This window comes from Terrapene carolina, unplaced genomic scaffold (assembly GCF_002925995.2).
Source record: "Terrapene carolina triunguis isolate 2854851 unplaced genomic scaffold, T_m_triunguis-2.0 Scaffold211, whole genome shotgun sequence".
NCBI classification, from domain to species: domain Eukaryota; kingdom Metazoa; phylum Chordata; order Testudines; family Emydidae; genus Terrapene; species Terrapene triunguis.
The window spans coordinates 24,597,315-24,602,368 of record NW_020664562.1 but is presented as its reverse complement, the minus strand read 5'-3'; positions in this window follow the sequence as shown (position 1 = coordinate 24,602,368).

Genomic DNA, 5,054 nt, shown 5'->3' with positions numbered 1-5,054 from the left:
ATTCAATTTTTTACAGCTAGTTCACATTTAGACCTTGTCCGTGCATTGCAGAGGAACTAGGTGAGCTACACATGCTTTTAAATATGGCTGTTGCTAGTAGGCCTCTGGCACAGCTTTCCCACAGCAGTGTGGGCAGGGATCTTCTTTTGGTATGAGAACCATATTGTTGTGAAGCTAATCTAACAGCTTACTTAGTGGTCTAGTTGATAGTGTGGTGTAGCTAGCATCTGGGACACAAATACCCTCTCAGGGAAACTGTGCTAGAACCATACCAGCTGCAACTGGATAGCTGTACCTGGCGTGGCAGTGCTGTGGACAAGGAGGGAAACTGGTGATTATGGTGTTCATTTCAAGGTAGTCGCCATTCACTTATTGTGTTTAGTTTCCTTCTTACATATGGGGTTTGGTTTAAATTTTAATTTGCCATTAGTCTTTTTGGCTTTTTTGAGAAAGCCAGATGTTTGGTTTGTTGGCTTGTCTTTTTTCTTTTGGTGGGGGAAAGGAAATATTATTGTCTGGAATGATTTGTCCCTACCACCACCATGCTGTTTTCTTCTGGGCTTTTGAGTTGGGTGGTGCTCTTTTAAATCTTTGTTATGTTGGTGTCTGTGCATACTGAGGTTGCTTTTTAGCACAAATTTCCACAAGACTGTTGCACCACACAGTGGCTGTTTTTATAATTCTGAGATTTCCCTATCTTTCCCAGAGCCCTTGGTACAACACACAGAAGTTCACATCACCTCCCTACTTCCACTTTTTTGCACGCACGCATGCTAGTCTCTGACTTGAGAGGTGACAGACTGGAAAAGTGGGAGTGCAGCACTTAAGGACAGACCTGCTGTGGCAGGACTGTGAGGTTAAGCTTGCAGAGTCCATGCTTGAACTAGTATGATTCATGCAAATACACTTCTCTCTTTCTTCCTTTCAACAGCATTAAATTTACACAAACACACCCCAACTGGAAAAAAAAAAATCAGAAACAGGTATTGTATATGCAGGTTTTACTCCTCTTGAATAGTAAATTGTCTGCTGCAACTTGTGTCTTCCTCAGAGCAAAAGAAAAATTGTGTGTGTGTGTGTGGTGTGAGAAAATGTAGCCATTTTCTTATATGGTAAGTTACAAAGAATTCTGCCTACATTTGTAGTAATACGTCTGTAAAATGTAGATGATTTGCCAATAAATTGCAACCTAAAATCTTAAACATGTGCACTGTGTAACTACAGTACATAACAAACCTGGTAAAGTCAGCTGGCAGTTTCTCCAAGATCTGTGAAAAGTCCCTCCTGCAGCCCCTCTCCCTCAGCAGTATCTAGCAGGGGTGTAATATAATGTTGTTCCTCTGAATGTTCCAGTTGGGAGTAGAAAGTGGTGATAGTCAGGTATTTCTTAGATGCAATTTTGTTTATTTACAAAGAATGTACAAAACCCGTGTCTCTGAACACAGAAGAAATCAGTTTATTTTGCTCACAACACCCAGAGCACTCTTTTCAGCCTGCAGTCCTGACACAAAAACCTCTTCTGTTTTTTTTTTTTTTTTGAGGGTCAGCCACTGTACTTCCAGCTGCTCCTTTTGGCTCTTTCAAAGGGTGAGTTCACACCTATCCACCTCAATCACTAACAAGGTTTCATCCATCTCATAACACTAATGAAGGAGAAACTGTGCATTCTCTTGGCTGGAGGCAAGGTACCAGACTGAAATTACTCCAGTGAAGGGAGAATTGGAAATAAAAAGCAAAAATATTGAAGATATTGGCACCTTCCTATGTTGCCAACTCTTATAATTTTATCATGAGTCTTGCAGTAGTTAGTGCTTTTCTTAAAGCCCCAGCTGCTAGAATCAAGAAGCTCAGGCTTTGGCTACACTACCAACTTTTGTTGACTACACTTATTGACACCCAAAAGTCGACTTAATAAAAATCTGAAAAGCTTGCTCACACTAGCCCCCTTTGGTGTAAGATCATGTCCACATTGGGGGCACCGTCATTGACAGTATGAGCAATGCACTGTGGGTATGTATCCCACAGTGTAGGGTGACACCTTCTGTCGCTAGGAGTTGTGGGAAGGCGGAGCCGATCGCAGTGCATCTTGGGACTGTGCTAAATGTCCCATCGTGCATTGCTTTATGTCCCAGTCCTCCACTGGCTTCCAGTTTTCTTTCACGCCATTTTTTCAATGGCCATTCTTTGCTGTGCACTCCGGCATCTGTAGTGAGAAGGGATGGATCCCGCACTTCTGTCCTATATTCTGTTAAGTGTCATGAGGACATCGCACTTGGCAGTGCAGTTAATTGTGAAATTATTGACAGAGGAAGAGTCACAGGCACCCGAGATTCTGCGTGATATGAATAGCAGCAACTTTATATTGCTTTTGGCATTCACAGAGCAGCTGCATAGGGTAGACCATCACTTTTGGGCTAGGGAAATCAGCACTGAATGGTGGGATTGCATCATCATGCAGGTGTGGGATGGAGAGCAGTGGCTACAGAACTTTTGGATGTGTAAAGCCACCTTCCTGGAACTGTGTGCTGAGCTGACCCCAGACCTGCGGCACAAGGAAACCAGAATGAGAGCTGCCCTCTCGGTAGAGAAGTTTGTGGCAATTGCTGCCTGGAAGCTGGCGACTGTAGACTGCAGACTGCTCCAGGTCGCAAATCAGTTTGGAGTGGGGAAGTCTACTGTTGGGGCTGCATTAATGCAAGTGTGCAGGGCAATAAATTGCATCCTGCTACGAAGGACCATGACTCTGGGAAATGTGCGTGAAATAGTAGACGGCTTTGCAGAGATGGGTTTCCCTAACTGTGGAAGGGCGCTAGATGGCACACACATTCCAGTTTTAGCACCAGACCACCTTGCAACAGAATACATCAATGGGAAGGCGAACGTCTCCATGGTGTTGCAGGTGCTTATGGATCACTATGGGCATTTCACAGACATCAAGGTGGGGGTGGTCTGGAAGGTGCATGACGCATGCATTTTCAGGAACACCGGCCTGTACAGAAAGCTGCAAGTGGGGACTTTCTTTTCAGACCACAAGATTACAGTGGGGGATGTGGAAATGCCTATAGTGATCCTAGGAGACCTGGCTTACCCCTTACAGCCCTGGCTCATGAAACCTTACACGGGACACCTGGACAGCAGTAAGGAGCATTTCAACAACAGGCTGAGTATGTGCCGGATGACAGTTGAATGTGCCTTTGGCAGATTAAAGGTGCGCTGGCGTTGCCTTTATGGCAGGTTAGACCTTAATGAGGAGAATATTCCCATGGTCATAGCCGCATGCTGCACTTTGCATAATCTCTGTGAATCTTAGGGTAAAATGTTTTCTTAGGGGTGGAGTGCTGAGGCAGAGCGCTTGGCTGCTGAGTTTGAGCAACCAGATACCAGGGCTGTCAGAGGAGCCCAGAGGGTGGCAATTGAAATCAGGGAGGCTTTGAGGAAGCACTTTGACAATGAACAGCAGCAACGTATATCTTTAGAGTAGCTTCCATGGTGCATTCCATGTTTTTTTTCTAAGAGGCTATGTTGACATTTGGAGCCGCATATCCCAGTAAGAAAATGATTAAAATGCCTGTACATGTACTCGTCGTGATTGCAATGTGAATTTGTAGAAAACAAAATAAAGATGATTTACCATTATAAAATTTTGCCTTTATTGATCAAGAAAAAACACAGTGACACTCACCAAAACATAGATGCTTGCTGAGAAAGGAGGAACTGGGAAAGGGCAGACCCTCACAACTGTGTGTAGCTCCAGCTGTCATCGTGAAAGTTGTGCGAGGAGGTGGAATGATGGGGAAACTGAGGAGTTCCAGACAGTGGAAAGGAATGTGCAGGCGGAAGGGGGTGGGGGAGGCTGGTAAAGAATTGTGCATGTGCTGCAACGGAGGTCGAGCCCGGACCTGCTCACTCTGCAGCATTATTAAAGACTTGAACATTTCTATTTGCTCCATTACTTTTATCATCTGCTCAGTTGCATCCCTAGTAAATGCTTGATTTTCTTTTTTGTCCTGCCTTTCGGCTTCCCGGCACTCCTTTCGTTCCCTTTTCTCTGTACTGGAGCACTGCAGTACCTCCCGGAACACGTCGTCTTTGCTGTGTCTTGGCCTCTTTCTTATCTGGCGGAGATGGTTGGCAGGGGTGTGTGGGGTGTTCCTGATGGTCACATCTGGTGAAGTATGGGACAGTGCACAGAAGCAGGATTGTTAAATTCAAGCAAGGCATCGAAACATTTCACTTATATGCACCTTTTGCAACATACCAATCACTTTCTCACTGACCCTTGCCAGGCACACATCTCTGCAAGCAACCAAAACATGGTGAGTTTTGGGCTGGGGCGGGAGGGGGGTGCTGCACCTGGACAGAAGAACATACAGTCTTTGCAGGGGTTGCGATGCAGCTTTACAAGGAAATAATTCTAAAATTATCTCACACTTTTCCACAGGCAGAGAGCATTCTAGCAGACCAGGGTACAGGGTACATCTACTGCATGCTCGCGGCTTCCGCCCTGCTATATATGCAGCTCACCTATGTGCTGCTTCGGTTCCTGCACAAGTGATTGCCGAATGGTGTGGGACAGTGTCCTACAATAGGGGAAGGAACAAAGCTGCACTGCCATGCAACCTGCGGCAGAGTATTACTGAGTACCTCCAGGAAACTTTTCTGAAGATCTCTCTAAAGGATTCCTGTGAGATCTCGGCGTGCATCAACACCCTGTTCTGCCGTACCAATTAGCTACACGGGGAAATGTCCAGCTCACAGAAACACAGCCAGCCTCCCACATTTCTATGCCTTGAACCCACCTCCACACTACACAAGCCACAGCCACTTACCAGCAGGGGTGGCAGGTTTGTGTAATTTTTGGTGGTGCCCAGAACAGGTCCAAGTCTCGCCCCCACCCCCACACCTGCCTAAGGCTCTGGAAGGGAGTTTGGGTGCAGGAGGGGTGCAGGCTCTGGGAGGGAGTTTGGGTGCAGGAGGGGTGCAGGCTCTGGGCTGGGGCAGGGGTTGGGGTGCAGGAGAGGGTGCGGGCTCTGGGAGGGAGTTTGGGTGCAGGA